We start from the raw sequence: 18,855 nt of genomic DNA on the forward strand, positions 1-18,855 counted from the left end.
TAAAAAAAAGATTGGAAATAGGATAAAAAGGGGGGGATAAAACAATGAATAAATTAATGAAAATAAAAATGAATTAAAATAAGCGTGTAAAAAATAAAAATGAATATTGAAAAAAGGGATTAAAAAAAGGGGTGTAAGTAGAGGAGAAAGTTCATGGTCTGAAGTTGTTGAACTCAATGTTAAGTCCGGAAGGCTGTAAAGTGCCTAGTCGGAAGATGAGGTGCTGTTCCTCCAGTTTGCGTTGAGCTTCACTGGAACATTGCAGCAGGTCAAGAACAGACATGTGAGCTTGAGAGCAGGGTGGTGTGTTGAAATGGCAAGTGGTAAGAAAGTCTGGGTCATGCTTGAGAACAGACTGAAGGTGTTCCGCAAAGCGGTCACCGAGTCTGTGTTTGGCTTCCCCAGTGTAGAGGAGACCGTACTGGGAGCAGCAAATGCAGTAGACCAAATTGAAGGAGGTGCAAGTGAAGCGCTGCTTCACCTGAAAGGAGTGTTTGGGCCCTATTTTGAAGAGAGGGGAGTTCTCCTTTGCATCCTAGCCAATACTTATGCCTCAATCAACACTAAAAAGCAGATTATCTGGTCAATATGATGTCGCTGTTTGTGGGAGCTTGCTGTGCAAATTGGCTGCTGCATTTCCCACATTACAACAAAAAAGAAAATGCATAACATTAAAAAGTACTTCATTGGCTGTAAAGCGCTGTGGGGTGTTCTGAGGTCACAAAAGGTGCCATATAAATGCAAATTCTTTCTTATGTTCTGTTATCACTGGGCTTTGGGCCATGGATTATATTCTTTCAGCTTCCGTAGTGACCGTTTTGTCAATTATACTTCACCTTTTTTGCTCCTGCTCTGTCGATCTGGAGAGAACTCATGGCTTTGACCAAGGGGCTAGTGACAGGTTCTGGTGTGGACAGACTACCTGCGGAGATATGGAGATATTTCCGAATGTTTTAGCTCACACTTTGTACCTCAGGAGGTGTTTTGCTTCATCTGAGACTGTGGGGAAATGATTGAAAGCGCCGCTGTGAGATGCTGTTAAGCAAAGGGTAGGGAGATTATAGATGTGTTTTCACTTGTTATTATCGGGCAGATCATAGGATGTGACTTATTTTTAAACAATAGCTGCATCACAAAAATGGGGATTTATATAAAATTGGAGCTCGTCAGAAGGGGAAAACCTTTGGTATCTCCAGTCTTCTTTCCCTAGATGATAAACCATCTTTTCCTTGGCCATGACAAACACGTCTTGATGCCCTGTGTGGCCTCACGCCCTTGTTGCAAGCTCTCCTATTGTGGGCTACCTTTATGTTTTGTTCATAAACCCCTTTATGCATTTTCAGAGGACATCCCCTTGCCTGCCTATTTGGGGGACCTACTGACATTAGCCAATGGCAATAACTTTTTAAAGTTCAGTTTTATAGGGTGCTGTGCTGGAAGAGCCCCCTTTGTGAATAATTTTTTTTTAAAATAAGCTATACATCTCAAATAGAATCATAGAATGGTTACACACAGGAGGCCATTCAGCCCATTGTGTCCATGCCAGCTCTCCGCAAGAGTAATTTAGCTAGCCCCACTCCCCCCTACCCTTTCCCTGCAGCTGTGCAATTCTTTTCTCTTCAGATCCTCAACCAATTCCCTTTTGAAAGCCGCAGTTGAGTGTGCCTCCTCCATGCCCACAGGCAGTGCATTGCAGATCACAACCACTCACTGTGTAAAAAGGTTTTCCTCATGTCACCTTTGGTTCTTTAGCCAATCACCTTATATCCATGTTCTCTGGTTTTTGACCTTTCTGCCAATGGGAAAAATTCCTTTCTATCTACCCTCTCTAGACTCCTCATGATTTTGAACACCTCTATCAAATCTCCTCTCAGCCTTCTCTTTCCTAAGGAGAACAACCCCAGCTTCTCCAATCTATCCATGCAACTGAAGTCCCCCAGCATTGGAACCATCCTAGTAAAACTTTTCTGCGCCGTCTCTCTGAAGTGTTCACATCCTTCCTCAAACGCAATGCCCAGAATTGGACATGATACTCCAGTTGAGGCCAAAGCTGTGTTTTAGGAAGGTTCATCATAGCTTTCTTGCTTTTGTACTCTGTGCCTCTATTTATAAAGCCCAGGGTCCTGTAAGCCTTTTTAACCACTTTCTCAACCTGCCCTGCCACCTTCAACATATATACCCTCAGGGTTCCTGCACCCTCTTTAGAATTGTACCCTTTTGCCTCTCCTCGTTCTTCTCAAGCAAACAAATCACTTCACACTTCTTTGCATTAAATTTCATCGGCCACGTGTCTGCCCATTCCACCAGCCTATGTCCTCTTGACGTTTATCACTCTCCTACTTCACAATACCTTGTAAGTCCAAGAAAGGCAGTCTCGAGAGAGCAGCATATGATCTGAACTGCATTGCCTGAAAGGATGTTAGAGGCAGATTTCGATGGTAACTTTCAAACAGGAATTGGGTACATATTTGAAGGGGGTCAATTTACAGAGCTGTTGCGAAAGGGTAAGGGACTAATTGGATAGTACAGGCATGATGGGTCAAAGGGCCTCCTTTCTGTGTTGCATAAGTCCGATGAAATCCATTCAACAGAAAGACAAAATAACTGCAATTTTAAAAAAAGAATTAGCAAGGCTATGAACTCGTCAGTGTCAATTATTTAACCTTTCTTTTCTGAAGTTCGTGGTTGTGTTGCCTCATTTTTGAAAAGACGTGGTAAATAGAAGGGAAAAGGTGTTTATCCCATGTGTGAATGAGAGATTCAGCACCACTTTCAAAATAAATATAAAGTAATTTAAACAAACATCTAAAACACATACCTTGTAGTTAAGAAGCATATAACCTTTAGTTGTCAGTGGTACTAGCACTCAATAAACACAGTGGGCAGGATTTTCTTGTCGGCAAGCGGGGGGTGGGGCCCACTCACCGACGCGTAAAATGACGCGGGATGATGTCGAGCGGAACTCCCGGTGTCACCGCGCCCCATTTAAACTTTCCAGTAGGTGGGGGCGCAGCAAAATCAACTGCACTCCCGCCGACCTGTCAATGGCCAATTGAGGCCAATGACAGAGTCATTTAACTAATTAATGGACCTGCCCGTCCAACCTTAAGGTTGGCGGGCAGGCCAGGAGCCCTGGCGGGAATTATAAAAAACATGAAACCTCATTCGCGGGCGGGATGAGGTTTCATGTAGGTTTTAAAAAGTGTTATTAAAGATTTTTTTTTTAAATTATGGACATGTCCCAACTCATGTGATGGTGTGTCACATGAGGGGACATGTCAGAGAACTTTTTTTTCTCTATTTCTAATGTTTTTGACAGTGGAGTCAATCTCCCTGAGGCAGCACTTAGCCTCAGGGAGATGAATGCGCTCTTCCATGCGCATGCGCAAAAGAGCACACTCTCTGGTTTAGGGATTCTCCCCCGCCCGCATAGGAAGCGCATAGCGCTTCCGTGCGGACGTCACGCTGGGCGGGCCTTAATTGTCCTGCCCACGTAAAATGGCGGCACGCCCCCAATCAGGGGCGCCGATCGGAACCGCGCCTGTGCACACCCGCCCATCATCTTCCCCCCACAACGGGGGGGATAATCCTGTCCAGTAAATTGCAGCATACATGGGAAGAAAGTAATTGAAGTAAATTAACTAAATAACATAAGTTAAAATGGCGGGACAGGTGTTACGTTGCAGATCTGAGATGTGGGAGCTTTTGGACGCCAAGGCGATCCACGACAAACATGTCTGCAGGAAGTGTGGGCAGCTTGAGGAATTCCGGATCAGGATTATTGATCTGGAAGCCGAAATGCAGACACTGCGCAACATAAGGGAGGGGGAGAAATACCTGATACTTTGCTCCAGAAGGCAGTCACACCTCTTAGAAAAGGGTCACCTGTTTTGGTCAGCAGTGAGGGACAGGAGGGTGTGACTGTCAGTGAGGCAGGTAATGGGAACGAGCAGACAGTAGGAGAGGAGCCTCAGGCTTTGCAATTGTCAAACAGGTTTGAGGTGCTCACAACCTGTGTGGCTGAAAGCAAAGCCTGCAAGGTGGAGGAGCTGGCTGGCCATGGCACTGTGGTACAGGAAGCTGTTCAAGCGGGGGGAGCAAAAAGGAATGTAATAGTAGTAGGGGATAGTATAACGAGGGGGATTGACACTGTTCTCTGCAGCAAAGAGCGAGAGTCTGCCTGCCCAGTGCCAGGGTTCGGGACATCTGCTCAGGGCTGGAGAGGAACTTGCAGTGGGAGGGGGGGGACCCAGTTGTCATGGTCCATGTAGGTACCAATGACATAGGAAAAACTAGGAAAGAGGTTCTGCAAAGTCAGCATGAGGAGCTAAGTAGCAAATTAAGAAGTAGAACCTCAAAGGTAATAATCTCTGGATTATTACCTGAGCCATGTGCAAATTGGCATAGGACAAATAAGAATTAGAGAGAGAAATGCATGGTTCAAAGGCTGGTGTGGGAGAAGTGGGTTCCGGTTTATGGGGCCCTGGCAACAGTGCTGGGGAAAGTGGGGGCTGTACCATTGGGACGGTTTACACCTGAACTGTGCTGGGGTGAGTGTCCTCACAAATCACAACCAGGGAAGTAGAGAGCTCTTTAAAGTAAACAAGAGGGGTGAGGGATCAAGCTTGGGTAGAGGTAGCAATTCAAGGTGCAGAGTCAAGACAGGAGAGCAAAATAGTAAAATAAGAAATGAGGGTCAGAGAATGGCAGGAAGGGACAGAGAGAAAAAAACCTAAGAACACATCAACAGTCAAGACTAGATGTTACTAAGGTAATAAAAAGTCAAAACTGAAGGCTCTGTATCTGAATGCATGTGGAATTCATAACAAAGTAAATGAATTGACGGCCCACATTGAAGTAAATAAATATGATCTGACAGCAATTACGGAGATGTGGCTGCAGGAGGACAATGATTGGGTCCTTAATATTGAAGGGATGATTGGACAGAATATAAAGAATGGCAGAGAATGACCAAAAGGCTAATCAGGAGAAAGAAATTAGAGTATGAGAGGAAGCTAGCTAGAAATGTAAAAACGAATAGCTAGAGTTTCTGCAGGTACTTAAAAAGGAAAAGAGTAAGTAAAGTGATTGTTGGTGCTCTGGAGTGTGAGATTGGGGAGTTAATAGTAGATAATAAGGAAATGGCAGAAGAAATGAACAAATATTATACTTCTGTGTTCACTACAGAAAATACAAAAAACATTCCAGTAATTGCTGCAAATCAGGAGGTGAACGGCAGAAAGGAACTTGGTGAAGTTGAAACCACTAGGGAAACAGTACTGAGCAAATTGATGGAGCTGTAGGCTGGCAAGTCTCCGGGTCCCGATGGACTACATCCTAGGGTCTTAAAAGAGGTGGCTAATGAGGTAACTGATGCGCTGGTGTTAATTTTCCAAAATTTGCTAGATTCTGGAAAGGTTCCATCAGATTGGGAAGTAGCAAATATAACCCCTCTATTCAAGAAGGGAGAGAGGCAGAAAACAGGAAACTATAGGCCAGTTAGCTTGACGTCTTTCATGGGGAAGTTATTACAATCGATCATTAAGGAGGCTTTAGCTGGACACTTAGGAGAGTTCAAGGCAATTGGGAAGAGTCAGCATGGTTTTGTGAAAGGAAAATCATGTTTAACCAATTTATTGGAGTTTTTTGAAGGAGTAACATGTGCAGTAGATAAAGGGGAGCCTGTAGACGTTCTGTACTTGGATTTCCAGAAGGCATTTGATAAGGTGCCACATCAAAGATTATTACGGAAAATAAAAACACATGGTGTAAGGGGTAACATATTAGCATGGATAGAAGATTGGCTGGCTGGTAGAAAGCAGAGAGTATACATAAATGGGTCTTTTTCTGATAGGCAGGATTTGATGAGTGGCATCCCACAGGGGTGGGTCCTACTGTGGACCTCAACTTTTTATGATTTACATCAATGATTTAGATGAGGGGTGTGAAGACATGGTGACTAAATTTGCAGATGACACAAAGATAGGTAGGAAAGTATGCTGTGAAGAGGACATGAGGAGGTTGCAGATGGGATATAGATAGGTTGAGTGAGTGGGCAAAGATATGGCAAATAGAGTTTAATGTGGGAAAATGTGAAGTTGTTCATTCTGGCAGGAAGAACAGAAAAGAAGAGTATTACTTAAATGGAGAATGGCTGCATAATTCTGAGGTGCAGAGGGATCTAGGTGTTCTAGTACATGAGCCACAAAAAGTTAGTATGCAGGTACAGCAAGTAATTAAGGCGGCTAATGGAATGCTATCATTTATTATGAGAGGGATTGAACATAAAAGCAAGGATGTTATGCTTCAGTTATAAAGGGCATTGGTGAGACCGCACCTTGTAATATTGTGTGCAATTTTGGTCTCCTTATTTAAGGAAGGATGTAAATGTATTGGAGGCGGTTCAAAGGAGGTTTACTATATTGATACCTGGAATGAGTGGGTTGTCTTATGAGGAAAGGTTGGACAGACTGGGCTTGTTCCCACTGGAGTTTAGAAGAGTGGGGGGGTGATTTGATTGAAGTATACAAGATCCTGAACGGCCTTGACAAGGTAGACGTCAAAAGGATGTTTCCTCTTGTGGGTGAGTCCAGAATGAGGAGGCACTGTTTTAAAATTAGGGGTCACCCTTTTAGGACAGAAATGAGGAGAATTTTTTTTTTCTCAGAGGGTTGTGCAACTTTGGAACTCCCTGCCTCAGAAGGTGGTGGAGGTGGGGTCATTGAATATTTTTAAGGCAGAAGTAGATATATTCTTGTTAAGCAAGGGAATCAAAGGTTATTGGGGTTGGATGGGAATGTGGAAATCGAAACAGAAGAAGATCAGCCATGATCTTATGGAATGCCAGAGCAAGCTTGAGGGTCTGAATGGTCTACTCCTGTTACTATTTCTTAAGTTCTTATGTTCTAAGGCGGTGCAGCTAATGAAATTCAGAGAAAGCTCCCAGGCATTTTCATTTACACCAACTGGCTAACATCACAAAGTCTCCTTATGATGTGTTAAAGTTGAGAGTTTGGAATTCCTCCCTCACCTTCCTCCCTTGGCAACAATATCCTGGGAAAGGCATCCTTCACAGTTGCGCCATTTCCCTATGGCTTTCAGTGGGAGCATTAGACAAAGAGCAACTCAACAGGGGATCTTGTACTCCCTTGTAATAAGACACTTAAAAAATTATATAACTTGATAGATGTAAAACCAATTACACAATGCTTTACAACAAATTCTGTGCATTATGTCATTTAAGTAGGTTGTTTCAGCCAACTGTGCACAGTAACTTTTGTTTTATTTGAAATTATAGAATTTGAAAAACAACCACATTAAGATTTTTCAAATTTTATTATCCCTCCTAATGAGTCTTAATATTCAATTTCAGTTAAGTCTTGATAAAGCATATCTGGCCCAAGCATAATTTCTACCTAAGCAGAGAATTACAATACTCTGCTTCCAATCATTTCCATTTCACACACTAGGTGACTGAATTTCCAATGCCATTTTCCCATTCTGCTGCTATTACGTAACAGCCTTGATCTTGGGGCTTCCCTTTACTTGTACTATTCAGTGGAACTCGGTGCAGAATTCCAAATGCACCGCTCCCAGTCACTGCCATTACAAAATAAAACATGTTAATATGTACTGAAATTTCCTGGAAAATTTCAGCAGAAGTGCAGCGTTCCCACCATTTGTTTTCCATGAGGAAATTTACTGATTTACACCGGCACGTCCTTACTCACGAATATCCACGATTGTTCATGTGCTTCTGAGATACATCCATCGAAATACTCTGCTGTACTTTTCCTGAACATCCAATCCCTTTACAAATGACCCGCTCATGCCAGTTAAATGCTGCGACAGCACTGGTTGCCATGCTCCTTTCCCGTCCAAAGCAAGCACCCAATAGAAACTGATACGCTAGCCCAGTGACTACGGTGCCCATTCGTTAATGCCCTCCAGGGAAGGGAACCCTCGACCTGGTCTGGCCTACATGTGACTCCAGTTTCACACAGTGTGGCTGTGTCTTAATGCCCTGTGGTCAATTAGGGATGAGTAATAAATGCCAGTGTTTTTTTGGGGGGGTTTTCCAGTTGGTTACGCAACATAATTTATATTTATTGCAATGGTCCACTTCTATCATCAAAAACAGGGGTCAGGGAACCGATCAAAGATGTCTTGTGACCTGCAACCCCTGACCCCCACCAGGTTCAGAGGGCTCAGGGCGGCCCATCTGACCAATCCCCGAGGACAGGAAATTCCGACTTTGCACGAGGGAAACTCTCATCCCGAGCATCAGGGGAAGTGTGCATGAGTTGCCGGTACCGTGGGCGTATTTCTGGAACATTCCAGGTCCCAGTGTTATCGACACAATAATTGGGTAGCACTATTGCCTTCACGTCATAGATTAAGCATCTAAATTCCACCTCAGGAACTTTGAAAACATAATCCAGGCCGACATTCCAGTGCAGTACTGAGGCAGTGCTGCACTGTCAGAGGTAGTGTCTTTTGAATGAGACAATGAAGCAAGGCCCCATCTGCCCTCACAGGTGGGCATAAAAGATCCTATGGCACTATTTCAAAGAAAAGCAAGGAAGGTTAATATTTATCCCTCAAGCAACATCAGAAAAAAAATCCTCTGGTCATTTTCACACTAGTGTTTGGTGGGAGTTGGTTGTATACAAATATATGTCATTGGCTGGTGCTTTGAGATGTTCGGTGGTCCTAAAAGGCGCTATAGAGATGCAAGTCTTACTTTTTTCTTTTGGATGATGCATTTACAAACAAATCCATCCAGAAGCACACTGCCTGCCCACATACTTTCAGATCTCCCCCTCATGCACCATGCTCTGCCTTGGGGAACCTGCACCAGGTTTCTGCTGACATAACATAACATATGAGAGTGGGCTGGCCATGGGGGGGTGTGGGGGGGGTGGGGTGAATGGGGGCGGAGGGGTGGGGAGAGAAACATAATGGATCTAACATCTAACCAATCAACAACAGTGCAGATCTTCCACACAGATCAGTGACCCAGTATAGGATCATGCAGCATAGGTGGGGGCTATTTGGGCTATTGAGCTTATGCCACATCTGCAGTCTTTGCTGTGACCATACTGGCAGCCACGTTTGCTATATTAAAACAGCGACTGCACTAAATTGGCTGTAAAACGCTTTGGGGTGTTTATATAAATGCAAGTCTTCTTCCTTTAAGAGCGATATTGAATAAATCTTTGAATTAATGTGTTGCACTGTACCCCCAGTGGCACTGGCGTTAGATTAATATTGGTACGCTCTGTCTGTGATGTGGTACATTGGATATCAATTTATAGATGCTTGTTAACAGAAACACAACAGCAACCCATAAAATAATGAATATTTATCTACAACCTTCAAACTCAGAGACAGGTGCTACCAAACAATCCATGGCTGATACCATTAAAGAAAATAATGATAGAATTGTAACGAAAAGCATATGGCCACACTGGGTTATAATTGTATACACAAGATTCCAGTCAAGTTATCTGTCTTCAATTGAAACTCCCTCTAGCCCTATGGCTACTTAAATTCACTTAAGAATTTTTTTTTGTCTTGATTTATAATCTTATGCATTTTACGATGTTTGCTACACCCATGTCTTGGTTCCTCTGAGGCCCATAGTATTTCTGTAGAAAGGTTGGTGGAAGACCTTCTGCAGTATTACCTGGCCATACTGTTCTGTAACCAACCACCAAGGCGGGTACAAGAGTGGTTCTGGATGGGAGCCTCACCAACTGTTCCACCCAGTGGGCATGTAGCTGGTCTCTACTTTGCAGTTTCCTGAAAATCTCAGGTCAGAAATGAAGTGGATGAAGAAGTCCCTTAAACCTAGTTGGCCCCATCCTTTGACAATACCAAACTCTACCATCTTGCAAATTACAGCGTTCGCTGCAGCTTAACATAGCTTGAACTACATACAGCACAAAAACAGGCCATTTGACCTAAAAAGCCAGTATTAATGCTCCACAAAAACCTTCATCCTTCCTACTTCACCTCGACCCTGCCAACACATCTTTCCCTTCTGCCTCATGTACTTATCAGGCTTCCCGTCACACGTGTTCATCCTACTGCTCAATCATTCCTGTGGTCGCGAGTTCCAACATTCTAACTGCACTCTCTGAGAAAAGAAGTTTCTTCCAAATTCATTAGGTTTACCTCATATGGATCAAAGATGAAATCTGGAGTATGTGACTTGTACTCAAATTTTATGAGGCAGATGTTGGTTCTGATCCTCTGAGGAACTGCGATGTCACGAACGTGAATCTGGAGGGTGGAAACATAAAAAGACATGCAACAGTTTTATTTGATTTTGTTCTTTTCATGTCCTCTTTAGTAGTCTTCCATCACTAAGTACATCAACCTGCTGAGGAGCGTGTCTGTCCTTCCAATTTTCCCACCCTTCCTCTGGGAAATATCTGTTTTCTGCTCAATGCCTTACTATGAGGCTTACTTCAGACTGGGCGGGCTCACTCTGTGGTACTTTACACCCGCCTAATCCATTGTGAGGTATCTCTGGAGGTCCAACACAAAGCACCAAAATAATGGGCAGGATTTTCCAGCCACGCTTACCGCCGGGATCATCCGGTCCTGCCAAAAGTCAACAGGCCTTTGGCTAACCCGCCGCATCCCCCTTGGCGGGTCCCGCCGGACCGGGTCTGGAAAATCCCGGCCAATATCTTTGAGAAAGCAATTGCACCAACGAGTGGATCAAATTAGAAGTTCAGGAATCAAAAGGGTTGGTAAGTTGCAGTCAGCGAGAGAAAGGCAGCCAAGGACAGACATTGGTAACGAAGACCCGACAGCCTTGTCCTGGCAAAAACTGAAGGAGAGACTGGGGGTAAAAACAGAAGAGGAAGAAGAAAAATCAGATGGGTGGATAACATTGAGACGTGGACTGAGGGAGGTTTGAAGAAAACCAGGGAAGGAGCAAGGCGATACCAAAGGCCCCACCAAGTTTATGGTGACAGTGAGCAAGCGCACCCCTGCTTCACAGCAAAGGAGCGATAAGAAAACACAGCCCTTACATAATAGATCAGCGCACATAAATAAAATCAGCGTGTCAAACGAATGCATTGTGACATGGGTCTATAGGACAGCAGTGACAAATTTCCTTTTGATACATCACTCAGGGATGAGCTTGCCTTGGGATTTTTGCAGCAGTTTCTAATCACGATAAGTAATGTTGATTCCAATGACAAAACGAATGGTGCCCTCCTAACTGTATAACCCACTATACTGCAGTGTGTGGCTTCCACACAACTCCCCTGATTGCTCGGTTAGAAAGCGCAATGCCTAAATGTCGAACGGTGCCACAGAGACCCAGGCAGTCCTATTTGTTGCTGACTAAGCTCAATTCAGCCAGCACCTTAGCTGGGCATGATAATTGGCCTCAGCATCCTCGGGCTATCCAATCATCCAGGATCCTTGTTCCTGGTGGCAGGTGGCACAGTGGGTGGCAATCTCACCTCTGAGTCAAGAAGCGTTTGGATTTAAGTCCCATTCAACAGCACAAAGTCTGTGCAGTGCTGTTGGAGGTGCTGTCTTTCGGATGAGACATTGAACTGAAGCCCTGTCTGACTTCTCAAGACCCCACAACGCTACATTGATAAAGAGCGGCAGAGCTTTCCCTGGTATCCCAGGCAATATTCATCCCTCAACCAACATCACAGAAACAGATTATCAGGTTATTATCACGTTACTGTTTGTGGGAGCTTGCTGTGTGCAAATTGGCTCCCACATTTCCTGCATTACAACAGTAACTTCAAAAGCACTTCCTTGGCTGTAAAAGTGCTCTGAGATTTCCTGAAGTTGTGGAAATCGCTTTATAAATGCAAGTCTATGATTTCTTGAGCCTTTTTTTTGGCTGATGATTTTGCAGAAGCTTACTGAAGAGGAACCGTGTGCATACAGGTATAACATCAGACAGTGTTTGATCTGAAAGATAACACGAAGAAGGGGCAAGCATTGCAGCAAATAACTAGACTACTAACTCAGCAAAGGAGTGATAAAAAAAAAACACAGCCCTTACATAATAGATCGACTCACATAAATAAAATCAGCATGTCAAACTAATCCATTATGATATAGGTCTATAAGAACAGCAGTAACAAGGAGTTCTGTAAAATATAGTTAGAGAATCATCCTGGTTTGACATGCATCTAGAAAGAGTCCATTGATGCTCATCAGAAATGGATGAGAAACGACTTATAAATGCTTCACTATTGCTGCTGTTTAATGAAGGGAATTTCGCCATTGCTAACCAAGTTAGAACCAGTTACAATGTCCATTATGTTTTCTCCAGTCTACTCCTGCAGATTTTTCATGTACAAAATTGCCTACTCTCGTGGAGCTAATGCGGCTCCCTCACCATGTCAAGTTTAGTGATTATCAGGCAGTTCTGAAGATATCAGCAACGCTACAGTTGGAACAAAAAAAAAAAATTTGTTTTTAGAGAAATGGAGTAGGACAGGAAGATTAACATTCTTGGACATAGTTTTGAAGGGTGGGGGTGGTGGGGGGCAGTGGTTCACCTTCGGAGGATGTGCCTTTATGACAAGATTTACAATTTGATGACAAATACTTCAGGGAACGTTTGAACTTTTGAATCTTTTTGTCCTACTCCATTTCTCGGAAAATATATATATATTTTTTTCCTGTTCAAACTGCCGTTTGCTGATATCTTCAGAACTGCCTGAAAGCCACGAAACTGGACAGTGTGAGGGAGGTCCATCAGCTCCACTAGAGTACACAGATGTCATTAACCCCGGTTGCTTCATCAATTATGAACATACGCATTAGGAGCAGGAGTAGGCCATTCGGCCCCTCGAGCCCGCTCCGTCATTTTGATAAGATCGTGGCTGACCTCTGGTTGTGGCCCCAACTCCACTTCCCGGCCGCCCCCACTTTGACTCCCCGGTCCATCAAGATTTTTAATCCAGCTGACCCTTAAAATTACTCAATGACCCAACCTCCCCTGCTCTCGCGGAAAAAGAATGCCACAAGTTTGTACCATTTCAATTGTGCGCGCACACACTCTGTCCCTCAAGCTCATTACTCCTTCAAGCTAGTTTTTTACATCACTGATGTCACCACAGCTGGTTTAAACAATCTTGTACATGAAAAATCTGCAGGAATTGGTTGGAGAAAGCACAAAGGACACTGTAACTGGTTCTAACCTGGTTAGCAATGGCGAAATTCCCTTTACTAAATGGCAGCAGTAGTGAAGCACTTGAAGCACTTATTTCCCAACCTTTGAATGGAGGGTGATGACAAGATGGCCTCTTTGAAGTGGACAGTGGCAATTAAAGATTACTTGTGAGCATTATGTTCGAGTTGAACACAGGAACAGGGTGACCAATCGGCGGTGAAAAGTGTAAGGGGCAGTTTGGCATCGGCTTGAACCTAAGAATCGGGGTGGCGGGGGTGGGGTGCATGCTGCCAGGGGTGGAGGGGGTGGGGTGCATGCTGCCAGGGGTGGAGGGGGTGGGGTGCATGCTGCCAGAGCTGTGAGAGCAGTGGGGAGGGTGGGAGGACCCAGAAAGAAAAGAAACAGTTCAGACCAGTATTCTCATCTGCCAGTTTTTACTGGCGTTCCATTTTAAGACAGACAAGGCCAGTTCAGACCAGTATTCTTATTTCCCACTTTCTACTGTTTTTTTCCTTCTGGGGAGGGAAAGATGGGGTGGGGGTTGGGGTTGGGGGTGGGTAGTGGGTATACCGCCAGTGCAGTGAGAGTGGTGGGGGCTGGTGGGGCAGGGGTGGGTAGTGGGTATACCGCCAGTGCAGTGAGAGCGGTGGGGGATGGTGGGGCAGGGGTGGGTAGTGGGTATGCTGCCAGTGCAGTGAGAGCGGTGGGGGCTGGTGGGGCAGGGGTGGGTAGTGGGTATGCTGCCAGTGCGGTGAGGGCGGTGGGGGCTGGTGAAGCAGGGGTGGGTAGTGGGTATGCTGCCAGTGCGGTGAGGGCGGTGGGGGCTGGTGAAGCAGGGGTGGGTAGTGGGTATGCTGCCAGTGCGGTGAGGGCGGTGGGGGCTGGTGGGGCAGGGGTGGGTAGTGGGTATGCTGCCAGTGCAGTGAGAGCGGTGGGAGCTGGTGGGGCAGGGGTGGGTGGTAGGTATGCTGCCAGTGTAGTGAGAGTGGTGGGGGCTGGTGGGGCAGGGGTGGGTAGTGGGTATGCTACCAGTGCAGTGAGGGCGGTGGGGGTTGGGGGAGGGTGGCTGGTGCGCTCTGCACATACACAAGGCTTCGGCATTGTAAATATGGGAAAAACACCATCCCAGCCTCAAACTACCCGGGACACCGGACAACCAGCCCAATTAGCGGGCAATCCCTATAGGTCTGGGACAGTCACCCTGCCCAGGAAGGAAGCTACAGAATAACTTTAGATTCCCCTTGTTTACTACCTGATTCTAAAATGGCAGCCTCCTGTTTCCACAATCAAAAATGGCACCGCTATTTGTCTGCTCTATCCACTTGCGCATCCCTGATTTTCATCACTCCAGCATTGGCAGCCGTGCCTTCGCCTACCTAGGCCCAAGTTCTGGAATTCCCTCGTGAAGGTTCTATTCCCCATGCACATTCCTCTCAGAATAATGCAAACTTCTTTACCTCTCATGCCTTCCTGAGTGTCATTTAACTGGGCAACAGGAAAACGGACCTAGCTATGAAAAGAATAACACATGATGTTCACTCCTAAGCGCTGTGAGAACTCATCATTACCTGCCACAATAGCTCTTGCTCGTCTTGAAGGAGTGGTGTTTAAAGGGACCCTTCCAAAAACCTTTCCACCTCCTCCCTCACCGCCTTCAAGATTCTCCAACAAAACCTACCTCTGACTTGGGTTTGTCCTGACGTGTGACTTGGCGATGTCAAATTTTGTTTGGCGATGCTCCTCGGAAGCACCTTGGGATGTTTTACTGTGTCGAAGTTGTTACACAAACGCAAGTTATATTGCCGTTGTCAAATGGTTTTTTTTTTTGTTCACACTGTAGTGCTGCTGTTATCTTCGGAGTTGCCTGAAAGTCATGAAACTTGACAGAGTGGGGGAGTCGCATTAGCTCCACGAGAGTAGACAGAGTCATTAACCCTGGTTGCTCCACCGATCGTGCCACTTCAGTTGTGTGGACTAACTCTGTCCCCTCGAGCTCAACTCCCTCTGGCTAGTTTCCAACACTGTTGCCACTACCCATGGGGTGTCGGGATGGGGGGCAGGGTCAGAAAATGCAGCGAGCCCTTCAAAAGCCCATTGACCTCGGTGGGGGCCGGAAAATCCCACCCACGGGAGGGGCCGGAAAAAACCCCGACCCTGGTTTAGGAACAGGAGAAGGCCATTCAGCCCACCGAGCCTGCTCCACCATTCAATACGATCATGGCTGACTGAACACTTCAATGCCTTTTACCTATACTATGCCCATAACCCTTTACGTTATTGTTAATCAAAAATGTATCAATCCTTACCTTAAACATACTCGATGACTGAGCTTCCACAGCCCTCTGGGTAGAGAATTCCAAAGATTCTCAACCCTCCGAGTAAAGAAATTTCTCCTCATCTTGATCCTAAGTGGCTTCCCCTTATTTTAAAATTGTGTCCCCTGGTTCTAGACTCCCCAACATCTTACCTGCATCTACCCTGTCTATTCCTTTAAGTATTTTGTAGGTTTCAATGAGATCACCTCTCATTCTTCGAAACTCTAGAGAATATAGTCCCAGTTTCCCCAATCTCTCTTCATAAGGCAGTCCCGCCATTCCCGGAACAAGTCTGGTGAACCTTTGTTGCACTCCCTCTACGGCAATAATATCCTTTCTGAGGTAAAGGGACCAAAACTGCACACGGTACTCCAGGTGCGGTCTATCCAAGCTTCTATACAATTGAAGCAAGGCTTCACTACTCCTGTACTCAAATCCTCTTGTGATAAAGACAAAAATTCCATTAGCCTCCCTAATTGCCTCCTGCACCTGCATGTTAGCTTTCAGTGAATTATGGACAAGGACGCCCAGGTCCCTTTGGACATCTACACTTTCTAATCTCTTACCGTTTAGGAAATACTCTGCACATCTGTTCCTTCTACCAAAGTGGATAACCTCACATTTTTCCACATTACATTCCATCTGTCATGTCCTTGCCCACTCACTAATTCGGCCCAAATCCTCCTATAGCCACTTTACATCTTCCTCACAACACACATTCCACCCCCCCACCCCCCGCCGGCTTTGTATCATCCGCGAACTTGGAAATATTACATTTGCTCCCCACATCCAAATCATTGATAAATATTGTGAACGGCTGGGTTTGAACAATATTGGATGTGAAAAATTTGTAGGAATAGACTGAAGAAAACACAAAGGGCACCATAGCTGGTCCTAACTTGGAGGGTGGTTTCACACTTGGACCAGGTTCAAACAGGTTGTATTCAGATCCAATGCAGTGCACGAGCAGAAGAATTTCAGGAACAGGGAAAAGCAACAGCTACAACAAGCCCAGCCATTTTGGATTGATTGATCCACATTTCTCAATTACTCAGACGAGATCGAATTGGCGCAAAGCTTTTTGCCACAGGAGCTCAAACTAGATTTTAAGTGCATCCAAATCACAGCCCAACTTGTACCCTTTAAAATCTCTTACTCCTTGGATGATAAGACCTGGGTAAACCTCCTTTCACTCTCCCAAACTTCCTGCATTTTAACCAGGAGCCTCCAGCTCTTGGGAGCCTTTGCCTCAGTGAATAAGTTGCCTGGGTCAGGGTTTGTCAACCCCTTTCATAAGCCTGACGATTTCGATTGGTCACCTCAAAATCTCCCCTTCTCCATGAGAAGTGACAATCGCTTTGTTCTGATTGAAAATGTGGCCCATTTTGATGGCTGCTCCCTTTTAAAATAAACACAACTCATGCTAAATAAACACAACTCATTTAGCTTCAAGTGAGTATTTGTCACTCTTGATTGCGATTGTCAGTCCTAATGTTTCACCAACGGTGACAGTTCTTTGTGTTTCTTTTCTCATACAGTGAAATATCAAGGCAGCAACCTTTCAACACTTTCACCTGGTGAATTTTCTCTCTGGACTGCACGCCGGGAAAATGAGCAAAATACGTTGAAGATAAACACACTGGAAAATGCCAACAGTGCACACAGGAGAAGCCAGGGCCAGGGATTTTTATATCTGCTTCCAGTCCGCCATCGTAACTTGGCCGGGCTGGGAATGAGAGTGGGCGGGTGCTAAAAGGTTCCAGGTTCCCGCCGACGGGAGGCCAGGGCCAGTTTATATGCCCTGAAGGCCGCCTCCTGGCAGCAGGGACTCGCAGTCCTGGCAGGCCTAGAGACCTTCTCTCCCTGGCTGCCCGGGGAAGAGCGACAGCTCTTCTCTCCCTGCTGCCCAGTGGTAAGCCTGGCTGCTAAAGGCATTTTCTAATTAAATATTGGAAAGAATTATAGAGATGCATTTTGAAACACCCTCTCCCTCACTGACCTTCCATGGCATCCCGCTGCTGCTTTCAAGCTGGAAGGACTCTGATTGGTGCTCTCGCTTTGAAGGCCCGCCCATAGTACTTAATTGGGTGACGAGCCCCGCCCTCCGGCCATTAAGCCACTCCGAGGAAAATCACGTTAAGTGGCTGTCTCCCACACCAGGGGGTGGAATTTAATGAGTGGCGACAGGGGTCTCACCCAACCCATTGGAGAACTGGCGGGAACGCTGCGTGGCTTTTCTCCAGGAGATGCGACGCGCTTACACGTTAATCAGGCGGCTTTGGGCCTCCCACGAAATCAAGGCCCAAATGGGGCGGAAATCTGCCCAGCAGCACCAGGGAGCGGCGGCCACTGCCGGCATTACACTTGGGCCTACAGGAGGGATTGGCCATGGATCCTTAGACCGTGGTGAAAATGGGCAGGATGTTGAGGGGGGGCGGGAGGGGTCAGGGGCAGGGAGTCACTGCAAGGTTGGTGGGGGGGGTGGTGGTGGGGGTTGGAAATCAGAAGCAAGGGCTAGGGCAGGCTTTCAGCAGGCACCACCCCCACCCTTCCCGTTGCCAGGTCCCTCAATTGGAAAGCGCGGCCACATAAACAAGGGACCCCCCCCCACCAACATGTCGCCGACAAGGCCACGGGCAAACCCTACAGGGTTTGCTGGGTAGCCTCCCTGGATGGCGAGTCTCCCGCCCACCACTGATTGAATAGCAGCAGCGGCGGGATGAGGCCCTTAAGTAGCCCACCGCTCTGCCCGTCCGGAGCGTGATTAGGTGGAGTCAGGAAGGTAGCGGGGTCCTCATTCTGCACGGTCCCACTTGCTCGAAGGTCCTCCTGCCTCTGAACTCATCTCCGGGGTCTGGGGTGGAGGGGTTGCATGGGGAGCGAGCGGGGAAACATTAAATTCTGCCCAGTGTGGGGTTCTGGCGCACGTTTGAACCTGACAGCGGGGGGCAGAAGCTTACAGGAAAAATCCTACCCCGGGTGTTCCAAAGCCTGGGGGTCCTTTTTTAAGAGAAGACTGAAGGAACAGCCTGATACAGGTCTTTAAGATTAGGAAAGTGATTAATAGGGCAGGTATAGAGAAGACACAGAGACCTCCAGTTGTGAGGGAATCCAAAACCACAGCTCTTTCAAATATAAAATTGTCACTAATAAATCCAATAAAGGATTCAGGAGTAACTTGTTTACCCAGAAAACAATTAGAACTTGCTACCACATGGAGAGGTTGATGTGGGTAGCAACTCGTCAAGTCTCCTCCGACAGCATCTTCCAAACTCGCGACCTCCACCACCTAGAAGGACAAGGGCAGCAGTTGCATGGGAACCACCACCACCTACAAGTTCCCCTCCAAGACACACACCCTCCTGGCTT

At 46.1% G+C, this 18,855-nt stretch overlaps 1 protein-coding gene across 3 annotated transcripts in view; it reads right to left on the reverse strand.

The window, feature by feature from the left end:
- LOC144669284 (protein phosphatase 1 regulatory subunit 29-like) overlaps positions 1 to 18,855 on the reverse strand; it is a 349,720-nt gene that overhangs the window by 81,067 nt on the left and 249,798 nt on the right. Inside the window, exons 1-2 of one of the 3 annotated variants that reach the window (XM_078531623.1) lie at positions 18,673 to 18,770; positions 10,180 to 10,287 (exon numbers count right to left, since the gene is read on the reverse strand). The exons of 1 other annotated variant lie outside the window; for it this stretch is intronic. The gene's annotated coding sequence lies outside the window, so the exon portion shown is untranslated. Of the gene's footprint in view, positions 1 to 10,179; positions 10,288 to 18,672; positions 18,771 to 18,855 lie in introns of those variants that run through there. One more of the 3 variants, XM_078531621.1, reaches the window with a different exon arrangement.

This window comes from Cetorhinus maximus, chromosome 29, assembly GCF_964194155.1.
Source record: "Cetorhinus maximus chromosome 29, sCetMax3.hap1.1, whole genome shotgun sequence".
NCBI lineage: Eukaryota > Metazoa > Chordata > Chondrichthyes > Lamniformes > Cetorhinidae > Cetorhinus > Cetorhinus maximus.